Genomic DNA, 15,708 nt, shown 5'->3' with positions numbered 1-15,708 from the left:
GACATTGCGGTGCCCAGCACATATTCCCCCTGTCCCGGTGATGGAGGGACTCACCGCCACCCCTGCTGTCCAGAAGCCCGAGAAGAACCACCCCGAGCCACCAGAATCCCACCAGAAAAGAGGCTGTGGAGCGGTGCGGTCCCTGGCCTTACACAGACATGTGGAGCGGGCATGGTTTGTCAGCCCCACGTCGCAGAGAGCTTGGCAGCCACCGAGAGCACTTGACATGGCAACGGGATGACATGATCTCACTTTCCCAGCGCACACAGGCACGTGGTGACCTGGGCAGTAGGAAAGAATTCACAAAGATTCCTCAGCCCCGTGGGGCACAGCGGGGGGACGCTGCCACCTGCACTGCTGCCACCCCCAGCAGTGATGTGCATCAGGGAGGGAGGGGGCTCTGCTGGGGCAGGGATGCGCCCCATGGAGAACCCCGAGTTGTGTTTGTAGCTCTTGGAAACGGCTGCAAAGCGTCACAGCAGCATGCAGTGGGCGCTGGCAGCTGGTCAGTGGGAAACCTTGGTCTGTAGGTATAGAAAAGGTGCAGAACTGAGTTCATACCTGGTGTAATCAGGCATACTGTTAGAAGACAATCAAACCAACCTTGGAGGAAGTCTCAGAGGCATCCTAGATGCTTTCATCTATAACAAAACACATCTGGGATTATTGTAATTGATGATAACAGAAAAAAATCAACCCACGCAGTGAACTGCAGCTGATCATAGATAGGGGGTGCAGTTTCAAGGGCCGATTATTCTGATGTTTAAGGACACCTGATGGCTGCTGGCAGAGGGAAGTTTTGTCCAGCTGGGCCCGGGCATCTCAGCCTCTCAGCTGGGGGATGGCCGGGCACAGTGGGGCACGGGGCACAGTGCTGCCTGCAGGACACAGCCGGCCCAGCACAGCCTTGGGGGCGGCAGTCAGCCCACGGAGCAGCTGAGTGCTCCAAGCGGCCGCAGGACAGCCGCCAGAGCCATTATCACCGACGGCCTCTGAATAATGGCTGTGCTATACTTAGCTCAGTGCTAGGAAAAGACAAAATCAGCCCATGACTAAAGGCTGCTAAATCTCTGCAGTAGTCATGTACCAGAAAGTGAGGACAAATGGACGAGGGGGAGTGATGGTGGGGATCTCAGCTTCCTGCTGACTCACAGCAGCGTGCGGCAGAGCCCTGCTGGGTCACCCAGGGGTGCTCTGAGCTCAGCGTGGCTCGGGGGCTGCGACAGGCAGGGCTGCTGGATGCAGTGGCAGCAACACCCGTTAGTTACCACTCCTTAACCTAGCAGAGCTCCTCTCCCCTCCTGACAAGATGCTGACGATGGAGGCAGACTTGCTGTCTCTTCCATGCCTGCAGCCACCTGTCTGCGGGGTGGAATGGCTGAGGACAGGGTCTGTGCAGGGCTGTCCTTTCCAGCACACCCCTCCCTGTGATTGATGTGTCTCAAGCAGCACAGCACACATTGCTCAGGTCGCAGTCTGTGTTCTCAGATGGATTTGGCCAGGTCTCCTGCAGGAGGGCGGCTGTGCAGGGTGGGAAGGTCTTTCTCCAGGATTACTTGATTTCTTCAAGAGTCCCGCAAGGAGAAAAGAGCCAAATTCCTGCCTGGAATTTATGCTGACCTGTTTTGTGGTGAAGCAATGAGAAGTGTCACTGCAGAAAGAGCAGCAAAGTTTGGCAGCTTCTGTGTGAGTCCTCCCATGGCACACAGCAGGTGGTGCTGCCAGGCTGGCACGAGCCTCACAGATGCTCCCAGAGCAGCACAGGTCCCCACTGATGCTGCTAATATAAAATTGCTTCTCGGTTGCTCTGTGGCTGAGACAAGTGAAAGTCTGGCCCAGAGACGACAGTGATGAGGAATGACCAGAAGAGCTGGCGATGCTGTGCTTGCAGGCAGTGTCTGGTGGCCCTGGGAGCACTGGGAGCACCGAGCTGGGTGCTGCTGTGGGCTCCTGCCTGCAGAGCACTGCCTGTGTGCTGCAAACTGGGGGCAGTGCTCTGCTTGTAAGGGATCACTCCAAAGTGTGATATGTTCTCTTGTGAGAGCATTTGTGGTATTACAGCCCTGGCTATTTTTAAGTTTTTCTCTTTTGTACAAATATGAAGGGGTAAATGAAGTAGAAAATGCTGCTCTGTGGCTGGCTTTGGTTTTGCTCCTCTTCTGTGAGCATAGGAGTGAAAACGCAGACTTTGTTGAAATACTGTTTAAGAAATTTTCATTTCCTGGATCCTCAATAAGAACAACTTGATTGGAGGAGAAAGACAGAAAAATAGCTGGAAGAAACTGATCAGAAAGGCAGATGGGTGGCAGTGAAAGCCTGGCAGCTCCTCTTTGTTGACTGTCAAATGCAACAAGCTGAATCCCTGCATGTATTGGTTTTGCCTGTGGTTATCTGTAGAGATGTATGGTTGCAACAGAGAGAGAGAAAAAAAACAAAAAACAAAAAACAAAAACCCCAAAACCACGAAACCAACAACAAAAACCTGCATTTTGAGCTCCAAGAAGTATTTTGTGTCGACATCCTGGGTTTTTTCACTGGTAGTGATCAAGTGAGTCATCTAGTTTGTAGTCAGAAATAGATCCAGTAATGCAGATTAAAAAACACAACAGCAATGCGTGTGGTTACGAACGCAGCTGTTGTGATATGGCTTTCCTAATTTGGCCATATTCATGCAAGGTTTTCCTTCCAAAGATTTACGCAGTTGGTTTCATCATCAAAGGATTATTTGTAGTGAGTAAAGCTCTTCAAATCGTGTATCAGTCTCAGTAGCACTACCAGTACAGAAGTGACAAATAGCATCGATGAGTGAATCATCTTTTTTGCCTTTTTGTTTTGAGTGATCAAAGACTTTTTTGCTGCCCACACCGTGGGTTTGTAGGAGTTGTTCCACTGCTCTGAGTTGGGGCTGCTCTGTGTTGTGCCCAGCAAAGGGGCTGGGAGGGAACAGAACTTCCTGTTAGAGCTGAGTTGGGATGCAGAGGCACAGCAGTGTCCACCGAGGGATGCTACGGGGAAAGGGAGGTTTCAGCTCACGTCTGCGTCTGTCAGAGGTCCGCAGATGGATGTGGGGACATCGGCAGCTCGTGTGCTGGGAAACGCACGCCCTGCTGCTCGGAGCCTGGCTCATAGGCAAGGAGCAGCTGAGGTGAGCAGCCCTTCGTCCCTCTCCTGCTGAACTCCCTTCCTTTTGCCCTTTTTCGGAGCAGACCATTCACGTTCCACTAATGCAGGGTAGGATTTATGCCGGTGATTTAGGAGGTGCGAATCACCCACTCCTGTCTCAGACGCTTTGCCAGAAGTCTGGCACGCAACCCCCGTGACACGACATGGACGTTCCGCCTATTTGTCTCCATTCATCCATTGGTTCTGCGTTAATCTTGTTTATTACCTCGTTGTTACTCTTTAAAAAATGCCAGCTCATTCATCTCGGAGCGGCTCCCACTCAGATGCTGTCTGCTAATTTGATTTAAGGTGCTGTAAGTCCTCAGACCCGTCACCAGGAAAGATGCCTCCTCCGGGCTCGGCGCTGCTTCGGGGAGCTCGAGGTTGGAGTCAGGGCTGAGATGGATGGGGTACCGAGACACATCTCTGTCCGCAGAGAGGCCGTGTGGAGATCAGCACGTCTGAATGACAGAGCCCTTGTGTTTTCATCACGGCTGACCTCTGCCGTGGGGCGTCGGCAGCAGGGGCACGTTTCCTTTCGCTGCCCCACAGCAGAGGTCACAAAGACGCAGCAGGCGGTGGGCACTGAGCCCACCTGAGCCCATGCGGTGCCCCATCCCGGAGCGGGGCCCCGCAGGCTGCTACGCTCGTTTCCTGCGGTGACTGGCACACAGCGCAGCGCCGCACGCCCCGCTGAAAGCGAACTCCTTCCTGAAAGCTCCGTGCTCTGACCGCCCTGCGGCTCCCCCAGCAGGATTTCCTCTGGCGTGAGAAAAGCTGCGCTCTGCCCCTGCCGCATTTACGCCCTGAGCACAGAGGAGAAGATGGGAAGCGGCGCAGGAGCGGGAGAGCTGCCACAGGACGGGGCGATGCTGCCGGTGCTGGTGATCGCTGGGGAACGTAGCACCGAAGTCTGCAACCGTGCCTCAGCCTGGGAGGGGGGAAGGGGGACGTTTCATCCTGCTAAAAGTCGAAGTTACCTTTGTTCTCTGATTGGTCTTCAAAATATCTCCCTCCTGGGAAATTATTATAAATGAGAGACATACTCTGGTTACTACCTAAATGGCACCAGTGTATTAATATTTTAATTCTCTCAAGTAGGCTCGGTAAAATAAACAATGCCAAAACGTATTGCTCAGTGATGTGTAAAACAGAAAGTCTCTTCTCATTTGCTCAGAGCAGAAATGATCTTGTATTTAAGCTAGATAGCTTACTCTCAGAATGGCTGTGCAGAGTGCAGAATTTGTCTGTGTATCATCATGAATGGAGCTGAAATACTCTTGAATAATAGGAGTTGATCATAATAGAATAGGAAAAATGAGAGATGGGTGTCACAGCTTGGAGCACGCCGGGTACTGTGCAAACAGACTGAATGTGTCCAGCAGCAGCTGATGGCCATCATATGAGCTATGTGTCCTGTCAGAGGACCCTGCTCATGGCTTGGGCAGAGCAAGGATGAATGCACTGTTAAACTGCTGAGAGTGCTGCAAGAGGGCATGAGCAGAGGGACACTGGATGGACCCTGGCATGGGGAATGGAGATGCTCATTTCCAGGTGGACAATTCTGCTTTCTGTAAGAGACAAAGCAACGACACAGCCGATTTTGCTAACGTTATCATTATGGCTTTATCTAGAATTTGATCATCATTCTAGTGCTCACAGCGAAAACATCTGCTTTCTGATGCTTATAGAGAAAACAATCTGCTTTCTAGCAAATTCTGGCCTTTTTGGTTGAATTAGCACCCAGTAGGCTGTGATTAAATTTAGGGATATTCTTATGTTATTAAACAAAAGAAAATGTGACTAGGGAACACGAGTGCGTCGGTACGTGCTCTGTACCATCCTGCTCTGCAAGTACACTGAGTGCAGCCTGTGCTGCACTGAAATATCGGGATGGAAAGCTAGGAGTGGTGCAGCTGCAGAAGTGTGAGCAGGAGCTGCAGCTCAGTGCATGAAGGAGAAGCTCCTGTGCTCCTGTGCTCCTGTCCCCCTGCCCCCAGGATGCAAAGCTCTGCCTGGGCTGCAGCTGCTGCTCTGTGCGTGGTACAGAACCATGCAGCTGAATAATAATAACACAGGAAGAATGAAAGAAAGCTCAAGTGTAAGCTGGAGCTACCCAGGGGTTTTTCTAATTTATTTTCTGGCCTTACCTCTGGTTTTATGTGTCTCTTTCCTTTAAGCAGTCAATAAAAGCACTCCTTGCTATGGCAACTGCCTCCTCCATCATTTAGGCAGGCATAATGCACCATTCTATGGACACCCATGCCAATTAGCACTGAAAACGTGTACACACAAAGTATTTTAAAGCAGCAACTCTGTTACATTAGGGTTTTCCATTAACCTCTTTATTTTTAACCATCCCAAATGAGCACTAACGGTCAGTCTGCAGCTGGGCTGGGTGTGCTGGGCTATCTGCTGCCCTGGGAGGCACAGCAGCAGGGAATGGCCCATCTGCCCCTTGGTGTGCCTATATGCAGCCCTGCTCTGAGGTCCCAGCGGAGCACAGCCCTGAATCAGCTGCCAAAACTGCTTCCTTTAAGTTTTAGCTGCAGTGTGGGACGGAGCACATTTGCAAAACAGAGCTTGGGAGCCTGCGTAACTCACTGCTGTGGAAGGAGTTGTCGGGATGATGTATTGAAACGCAGCCATCTCCATGATGGCATGCCACGTATGTTTTTAAAAGCTATTTTTAAAATTAATAGTATTCCGTAATGCTGATAAAGTAGGAAGCATTTGTAATTTGTTGCACTCTTTCTAAACCTGCATTAGTCTGCTTTCCACCCGACTGAACTGTATTTTTTTATAGATACGGTGGTTTAAAATTTATTAATGGTGTAATAAAGGAACAAAACCTTTATTATTTAATGGGTCCATAATTTTAAGATGCTACATAAGGACCGCTGTGCCTTCTTTCCACCACTAATTAATGTCTGAATATTGATGTCAGTGCTCACTGCCACGTGAATGTTCACACTCATCTACCGGCTTCCTCCTCTCTGATGGGCAGCAGGGCTGTGCTCTTTGAACCTTAACAAGTCCTAGCTGCTTCATGGACCTCAAGGAGTGCAAACATTCATGGGGCATCCAAAGTTTGGTATTTAATTCTACCATGAAGGCTCCAGGGAACTGCGCTTTGCACCTCTCTGCCCCAGGATGGAACATGCCAGTACCTGGCCAGATTTCTGCTCCGGAGCTGCAGGAGCTGAGCTGGGCTCAGCACAGCCCTGCTCACAGTGCTGGGCCCCCTCACTGCTGCTGAGGTCCCCTCAGTTTGCCCCACAGGAGCAGGGCTGGTGGCTGCTTGGCCTGGCATCCACCTCACTGCTGTCAGCATCGCTCTGCATGGGGCCTTGATGGGGCTGGGCACAGACTGGGACATAAATATGCCCAAAAGTAACGATCAAAATTATTAATGTTGTTTTCCTAACCTTTTTAATGAGGTGAGACTCACTTCCATCAGCGCTGCCAGTGTTGGAATCTTTGATTTTATTTTTTTTCCAAAGAGCTTTAATTGAGCTAGGTATAAATAGCAGATCAGTAAACAAGGCCTTTCGGCTGTGTGAATCACGTCTGAAATATTCGCAAGCCCTCCGCAGCCTCTGATGGTGAGGAATGTGCTCATTAGGCCGGTCCAGATGCATTCTGCAGCCCGGTGAGAACCTGGCTGCTCCAGGAGATAAATCACTGCAGCAGCAACGCGCCCATCCTCAGTGCTGTGCTGCAGGTCTGCCTGGCCTCCAGATCCACCCAGATACACACAAAGGGGTTTTTGACACAAGAACTGAAGGGACCCGTGCTATGTCACCCCATTTAATTTACACTCGACTGCTGACTCCAGAGGGACTCCAACAAATCCCATAAACAAGGCTGTGCTGAAAGCAAAATGGGCACTGAAGAAAACCAGCAGTTCTTACTCTGGGTTTACTTACTTGGTAATTTCTCAACTGAGCGCTCATGTGAGAAATATCTCTACCAAATCTTGGCTTGTAATGGAGGATGGTCCCCATCTTCTTTGGGAAAGCACTTTGTTTTCCTTTGGTGATCCCTGTGGCATTAATTACATACGTTTAAGTGAATGTAGAAGTGTTTGCAGCATTGGAAACTCTATTTCTAAAATCAAACTAGGCATAAAACCCTTCGTATACGTGGGTACGCATACACACATTACCTCATTACCTAAATCATAAATGGGTTTGTGAAGCAGAGGCCACAAAGTCAGAAGAGCCTTCGCCCATGCTGTTGGGCACAGGGTGCAGCTCTGTCCCAAGTAATTAAAGCTGAATATCTACATCTGAACGTATTCTAGAATGTACTTCGGTCCCAGATCCTTCCAATTTGCCTAAAATGCAAATGGGGGAGTGGAGCTTTTTTATCTTGCCCAACTCCTCTTGGAAATGTAATGTATTGCATTTATACACTGCCTGTTATCTGAGGATTTCAAAATGCCCCGTGGATTTCATTGGACTGATTGTGTGCGGCTTTGCATCGGATTTAAACATCCTGACCCAGAGTGAGAAAATCAGTTGGTAAGGAAAGGAAGGCGCCTTCCATGGAGGGTTTGAAGACTCACAGGGTGGTTCTGTCGTGGGCGCTGCATTACCTGCACATCTCTGTCCTGTGGGTGCAGGGATCACTCCGTGGTCTCCTGGGATACAGAGGAGTCCCACTCTCTGTGTTGGTAAATATGCACCATTAGCAGCCTAAGCAGAGGTCTGCATTGTGTCAGTGCTCCTCTCTGAAGGGTCTCTGCACAAGTGCATGTAAAGGGACTCTTGTCTCCGGATTGGCTCCTGTTTTTGTCAAGGTTTCACCTACCTGTTCTACTTCAAAGCCCAGACAAGCAGAGATGCTGGCTGTTTGCAGGAGGGGCCCGTGGGCTCTCCCTGGCCAACAGAGCCACATCCACTGCCTGCAGTCAGCTGCTGTCCCTTTGGCGGCCCTTAGCATCACATCAGGAGGTCACTGAAGCCCCAAACATAATCTGTGCAATGGTTTTGTAGTGTAAGTCCTAAGTCAACTCAGATGAGAAATATGAAAACAGTCCAAAATCTGAAGGCTGTGGTTATTTTTCAGGTGTTTTCTGGGCTGAAGGGAGAACAGCTGCTAGGCCCAGATTGCGCCTGGATCCCTCAAAGAAAGCAAAGCACAGACTGTGGTCAGAGCAACCTGAAACGTTCAGAAGTGAACAAAGGTTGGCTTGAAATCTCTGCATCTACGAGTCTTGGTTTATATTTTGAAAATCAGGAAAAGATGAGCAGTGATTTTATTTCTTTTCCAATTGGGAAGTTTGAGAAATGCATCCTTGATCATTTTGGATTTCTTTGTTGACTAATAACCAATTATTTCTGCAGCTTGTTAAACCGTGATAATGCCATGAGTGATGCGGTCACGCGTCTAAGAGCCATTAGTGAGGTCTGTTTCAGCATTTCAGAAGCACAGGCTTTCTCTGAGCTCTGCTATATGGGAACTGTTGAGTCACGGCCTGACCCACGGCCTGAGCATCTGGGAAAGGACCGGGTCAGGCCTGGGAGCACAGGTGAAGGCAATGCAGCGGTGTGATCAGAAGGGGTGGAACCTGGCTGCACCTCTCCTAGACCTCATTTAAGGGCTGACTGGCAGTTGGGAAAGGTCTCTGGTTTTGCAGATTCATCCCTTGTGGAGCTTTTCCCCACGAGCTGAGATCTTTGAGACAGGTGAGCATTCTTTTCCTTTTGGTCATTTCACTCTGTATTGCCTTTGCACTGCGCTGATCATTCCAACTGTAACACTAGTGATAACAGGAATTAGAGTAATGCTCACGTACCAATGTTGAGTGTAAATTAGAGTCAAGAAGTGCACGCCTGAATGTGAAAATGTTGAGGAGTGACTTCGTTAAGCAAGGTAACATTCGCCATCTAGGGAGACACGCGAGCAATGCAGGGGAAGGCGTGAGTGAGGATGTGGGCAGCTGGAGCTGATGTGTGCCCGGAGCGGGGCAGCCACGGCCACCCTGCTTCATTAAAGCTCCTGCTTTGGTCCAGCAGGTCCTTTTTGGCCCAGACGGTCATTTTGTCATTGAAAGACAGCAGGAGGGCACCAGTGAGTCCTGCTGAGCAGGCTGTGCTCTGCCACTGCCTGACGGTGCCAAGCGGTGCTTGGATGCTGTGCTCGTGCTGCTGCATTCCCGATGGAGCAATGCACGTGCCTTGCTTTTGTTTTAATCATTCAGGTGAGAAAGTCCTTCCCTCTCACAGCACAGCAGTGAAGATAATGATGCTCAATCTTCTGAGGTCCGGGAGCAAAGCATGGGCACCAGCCACAGGGCATGGGAGCCTGGGGGCAGGATGGAAGGGCAGGGGCTGTCCCAGCACAGCTGAGTGAGGAGCATCTCAGGCTGTGGAGAGCACACTGCTGGAGCTGTGCTCTCCATGATCTCCATTTCTGGGAGCTGGTTTTAGCCTGATGCTTCTTCTTTATTCTCATCTATCCTGTCCTTTTCTTACAGTCTTGAAAAATAGACTAATCATCACTGAAATGCTGGGTCAGGGCGTGAAGACAAAAAAGTTTATTTCTACAGTAATAGCACACGTCCCAGTGGCAGGCTCGGCCCAGCCACAGCACATGCAGAAGTAATTTACTCGCTCATTCTGCCTCATTTTCTTGTCCTGAGTTGCCAGTATTCACTATTCTCTTCATCACAATGTGATTTCCACAGACAATTCTTGATCTGAAGTTCATTTGTAGTTCATCTTCAGAATTAATTTCTTTTTGTTGGACACGTTAATGGCGTATTACTTGTAATTCTTCTAATGAGGCTTCCAGCATTTGCAAACTCAAAATTGGCTTTAAGAAAATGTTCCCCACCTGTTTAAAATTGATTTACAGGAATGTCCTGGTGAACTGCTAAATATTCATGAGGAGTTGGTATAAAATACCTCTGAGTGGACAGAGGTGGCATCAGCAGGCATTGCGGGGAGCTGCTTCAGGCAGGAGGTGTGGGGAGCTGTGGGGCTGAGGGCCTGGCTGTTCTGCCCTGCCCAGGAGCACCATCCCAGCACACCCCAGTCCTGTACCTGCAATTTTTCTAGTCTTTGCTTAACTGGTGTTATATATAATTCCTCCTTTTTAATGGCAAAGAAGTCACACTTAGTTGGATCACAATGAAGAGCTCAAGATTGCAACGCTTTGGTTCTCCTCGCGTAGTCTTTTGTCTGTCATTGGTTTCATTTCAGTGGTGTAACGCAGAGGGAAGGTTGCCTATAAACCTGCTTTATTAAGAGGAAAATAAATCCTGATTCCTTTCTTCTCTGGATACAAGGGATGCGTGCAGGCTGTGGAAGATGCCAGCTGGGTCTGGATCTTTCTTCTTGCTCCTGTCTCACCTCCCAGCACCACAATGGAGGCACAGGTGGTGACTGGGAGTTATCTGTGCCCCTGTAGCTGCCAGGGGGCACCTGGCTTCCCTCTGGTTTTGCACCCATGGTTTTGCACAACTTTCATGGCTTCTGGAGTACTGCTTCATTTCATGCTTTCTTACCTTGCTCCATGATGTGCTGTAAAGTTCTGTCATCAGTAATTCCTGAGGAGTCTGCAGAGTTTCCTGTTTGACAAACTGTTCCCAAGTGTATGTGGTGAGTGCTTTTCCCTTCCTTGGTTTTCCCAATATCACACTCACTCTGGGCAGACTCATTTTTAAATGCCTCTAATTTTTATCTGTAGTTTCTCGTAAAATATTCCTATATTGATTTTTAAAGCCATTCTGCCAGAGATGTGGACTCCTCTGTATTTAATGAATTGTGAGGTAATGAACGACACTACTTCTCTATTGAACCTTCTTTCTTGATTTAAGTTTGAAATTAGAATCAATAATCCCTTGGTTATGAACACAGATATTGGACAGTAACATTTTTTTTGTGACTCCATGGACAGCAGAAGAGTTTGCTGCTCCGTAGGGACGCCAGCAGCAAACCTGGGGTTACTTCTGTCAAATTTCTCTCACCAATGTGTCTGCCTGAGTATAAAGGCCTTGCTTATAACACATGGCCCACAGCACCACCTCCTATGGCAAAGAGCCCCCTGGAGACGCAAGGCAAAGGTCTCATCAAGACCTGATCCAGTGTCCCAGCTCTGAGGAGCCAGGGGTTCCTGGTTGCATTCACACCTCTCCCAGAGCCACCCAGCAGGAGGGTGCCAAAACAGCACTGTGTCCTTGGCTCTTTTCCTGTAGCAATAATTCTCCCATCGTGCAGAAGCTGATGGGGCACAGCTTGCCATGCTGGTGCCAGAGCTGCAGTTCCTGAGCCCTGCTGCAGTGAGAAGTGCAGCCTCTGCAGCCAGCAGGAACACGGGGCTCAGTGTGATTTGGTGCTGTGACATCCCAGGTTTGTCCCTGACGGAGGCTGCAGATGTTGAAGTGGTGTTCGATTCCTCGGCCGCCAGCAGCCAGCGGGAACTTTGCTCCAGTAAAAACAAAGTGAGTCTGTCCCTAATCCGCCCTCATGCTGTGAGAGAGCTGAGGCTCAAGGGGATTTGCAGCACGTTTCTGAGGATGGAACGCTGGTGATTAACATTCATGCCAGGGCTGCTCCTTCTGCACTTTTGATTTGAGTCGCACAAAACAGGGGGAAGCACCAGGCCCACAGATGGTGGGGCACTGCAGCCTGGGGATGCACTGCTGGGTTCTGCTCGTGGGATTGCATTGCAGATCTTTAAGTGTGCACATTGCAATGAACTTTGTAAGAATAATCACAGATTGGCAAAGAACTGACAGATCTCTGGCAAGGGAAAGGCTTGCTGGAGGTCATTGTACCACCCCATCATGCCATAGGTGTCAAAACAGATTGTGTTTTCTGGAGGAGAGCTGTGTGAGCTTGTATTGCCCCAATTTTTAGAAGAAAGAATACAGAGAAAGTGAGAACACCACCAAGGCTCCTCCCAGCCTGCAGTGCCAGCCCTGCACCTGGGCAGCAGCTGAACTCCCTGGTGTGGGCAGTGGGTCCCCAGGGAAATGCAGCCTTTGTCGATTCATGCCAGTGATGTTCCAAAAGCAGAACCAGGTCTGCCTGCACAGCAGGGATGTTTCTTCAGAAAAACCTGACAGTGGCATTTCACACAGCAGCCCATCCTCCAAAGAGCTTTTACTCGTGTTTTAACCTGGCTGTAATCTGATTGTACTTAGTTAAAATAAGTAAGGACAGATCAATTGGAATTTTGATTGAGAAAGAACTGAAAGGTTTGGCTCAGATTTTGGCTCAGAAGATGGAAAATCTGAGTATATGACAACTTAATGCAGAGACCTCGCCTTAGATAGTAATGAAAAAACATCCTGTAGGAGAGACTGGGTGATTCTTTACATGTTTCTTTTTCACTCCTCAGAGAACAATCTCTGCCCCTTAAAAACAGAAGAGAGGAGAAACGTTCCCATAGTGGTGATCCAGCTGGGCGCAGCACTGACCACGCACAGCCCCAGGCATTGCAGGGAGTGCAGCAGAGCTCCCTGCAGGCACACAGTGTGCCTGATCTGCTCTTCCTGAGGGAAACCTGCTTCTTTATCAGCCCCCTCTGATGCGATTTGGAAAAGCTGACAGAGAGGAGATGGGGGAGCTTCACAAGTGATTCATTTTTATTTTGGCTTCCCAGAGTGATGTCACACATGGTGACAGGCTTAGGGAAATATGAAGCGTGAGACACCCACTGCGAAATGCAGGAGGAAGTTACTATTCCTGCCACTAACCATCTGTAAATATTAGATGGGCTTTACAAGTATTTTCCTAGATGCTGATCAAAATCAGAGCTTGAAACGTTTACAGGAAGGAGAAGGGAGGGAGGAATGAAGGAAAGGAGAAGCAAGGAACTCTTACTGGAAACTTTTCAATATTTCTTTGAAAAGCAAATGTGTTTCATTTAGACTTTTATGCCACCTCTAAAACCAAAATGGCATCAGCCATTCTAGAATGTCTTGCTTCTTTTGCTTTCCACTGCAAACTGATTAGATGGTTGTTCACACCCTTGATTTTACTTATGTTAGTAAAATTTGGTTGTGAATCCTTGAAATGTGATTTTGCCCATTGAGAAGTGGCCAATGGTCACTGAAATGAAGCCCCAGTCCTGGTGCGCCCTGCTTGCCTTCCTGGGGGTCTGATTTCATTCCCTGGGCCTGCAGTGTTAGTTATGCATTGAGTCCCTTTCTTACCAGGCATGTGGATCCCACCCTCCAACTTGCTCTTTTCCTGTCCCTCAGAGAAGCTTACAATTTGAACAGCATTGATATAGCAAAGCATTTGTGTCCCCCAAAGCCAAGATTGTCTAAAAAAGTTAATGCCCGGATAATAGGAGGAAGAATGCAGCATCAGTTCTGCGATAGAGTATTCAGATATATACCAATAGACATGAAAGAAACGCTTAAAGAGTCAGGCAGATTAATGTAGAGATGATATCTACGTTTGGAATACCTGAATTGGGTTAATCTTATCTCTTATTAAAATTCTCTGTTGAATTTATCTATTAATAATTAACTCTTGACAAGAGACATCTTTCTACATGAGTAGGTTCTGGCTAATGTGACACTCATTAAGGGTGTGAACAGGGAGAGCAGATCCGGCTCCTGCAGGGCTGAATGCTGCCTGCCCTGTGCTCTGTTCCTACACCTGCTCTTACATGCAGTAGCCAGGCCTAAATTTGGGGAATCCAGCTGTCATAGTGAAAGCACATCCATTCCAGAGCTCTCCTGTATGTGGTGTCTGTGTTCCATTGCTGGATGGCTAAGGAAAGAACCATATAACTGTGCTGGTTAGGTGCTATCCCCTCCAATCTCAGCTGATAGGCAACAGCATCCTGCTTACAGGCGATCCATTTGAATGCTGCAGTGTGTGTGATTTTAATGGATGGAGACAACACATAAGCTCTGAGGAAAGGTACATTTCGCTCTGAAGAATGCCAGCTAGCCCCCAAGGGCAGGGAGCAGAGTTTTACACCTAACTGATGCAAAGAGTTGTATACTGCCCTATTAAATGCAGGAGAGAAAATGTTTCCAGATTGTCCTCTCCTTAACGAGGGACCAGAAAAAGTTTCAGGTTGATCTCTGGTATGACAGGGCTGTTCAGGGCAGCCATAATATGCACACTGCTGTCAGGTAACATCTCTCTTCCAGCAGAGAAATATTCAGCCCTGGGCCCTTGTACACAGGACTGATTACTTGTTTTCTTCTCATTTCTGTACAACGAGGTCTGGGACACTGGATTATTTCAGCTGCTTATCCCATATCCCACTGTGACCAAAGGCCAGCAGAGGGTGTCCCCAGCTGAGAGTAGAGGCTGGATGTAAAGCAGACATCTATCACAGTGGCACTAGAAGCCTGGGGCTGTGCAGGAAGAAGTCAGGGCACAGGAATCAACAGCAGGACTCACTGGGAAGGGCCTCTCATCTCTACAGAAGCCCTTCTGCAATGCTGCACTGCGCCCAGCCAGGCGCCACTTCTGTGCTCCAGAAGGAAGAAGGATGGGTGAGCATCGATCTGAGCTGCTGGCTGCTGCTGGGCCTTGTCCCGCTGCTGGCAGTGCTGCGCAAAGCTGTCTCCTCCAGGGCTGCTCTGAGGTGAGCTCCCAGTTCAGTGAGTTCCCACCTTCCTTTCTTCACACTTCTCCCTTTTTAAAATCAGTCGTGATCTCAGAAGTGGGGCCGGGCAGCAGCAGAGCGCTGCAGTGCTTTGCTGTGCAGATCCCCCAGCAGAGGACCTGCAGTCCTGCTCTGCTGCTGGTAGGAAATCAGCTCAATTCCTGGCATTCCAGCTTGGCCTGGCTATGCAGCTTTTACTCACTGCTGCTTTCTTAATTAGACTGCAATCCCTTACAGGCAGGACATTAATGTATCGTGTTATATTTTGCATTTATTTGTTTTTGCTGCTTGAAAAATCAAAACAACGTGTAGCTGAAGGACAGACTGTATAGGTTCCTAATTCTTGCTCCCGCTTCAGTGCCCTCTCTTAGGCATTCTCTAAATTAATTCTTTATTCTTTATCCAGCAATGATCAAACACAGGTGTTTCATGGAGCAAACCCTGCAGCAGACAGCTGGAGCTTGACCTTCCTTTCATGTCAATAGGAAAACTCTCAGAACTGAGCATAAGCCAGTCTGTATGTAAACTCCCTCATTAGTCTTCAACAATTAGAGGCTGATAGATGGCCTGAAGGGTGAGATACCCCACCTATTAGTGGGGCTGCTCTGAACACAACCCTCCTCCTTAGCCCTGAGCGCCTGGTGGAAATAGGACAGGTGATCCTGCAAGAAAAGTCAGTGCTGTTACAATTCAGTTGTTTTCCTTTAGAGTTATTATGTATCTTCTTTTACACTTCACAAGTATTTGGAAAACAAGAACATTTAGCTTTTAACTAAATTGCACCAGAACAAATATTTTTATTGCTGCACTGAAAGCTGTGGGTCTGCCCAAGCCAAATTCCATTTAATGTTTCTTTAACGACCTCTGAGACAGCTTAGCCACGTTCTGATGAGTGTTCAAGTGAGATGGCATTTGTTAGGTGGCAGCTGTTTAAGTCCAGCATGACTTTGCTAC

At 48.7% G+C, this 15,708-nt stretch overlaps 1 long non-coding RNA gene across 1 annotated transcript; it reads left to right on the top strand.

Moving 5' to 3' along the window:
• The first annotated feature begins 8,804 nt into the window (after positions 1–8,804).
• Positions 8,805–12,660, top strand: LOC122185310. Its single transcript, XR_006180843.1, has 3 exons — positions 8,805–8,855; positions 11,523–11,614; positions 12,517–12,660. It is a non-coding gene; the product is annotated as an uncharacterized LOC122185310 (long non-coding RNA).
• Positions 12,661–15,708: the final 3,048 nt, after the last annotated feature.

This window comes from Lagopus leucura, unplaced genomic scaffold (genome assembly GCF_019238085.1).
Source record: "Lagopus leucura isolate 7727_CA_CO unplaced genomic scaffold, USGS_WTPT01 Super-Scaffold_100028, whole genome shotgun sequence".
In the NCBI taxonomy this organism is placed as follows: Eukaryota; Metazoa; Chordata; class Aves; order Galliformes; family Phasianidae; genus Lagopus; species Lagopus leucura.
Note: the sequence above shows the minus strand (reverse complement) of the source record. Positions and strands in the feature narration are given on the sequence as shown.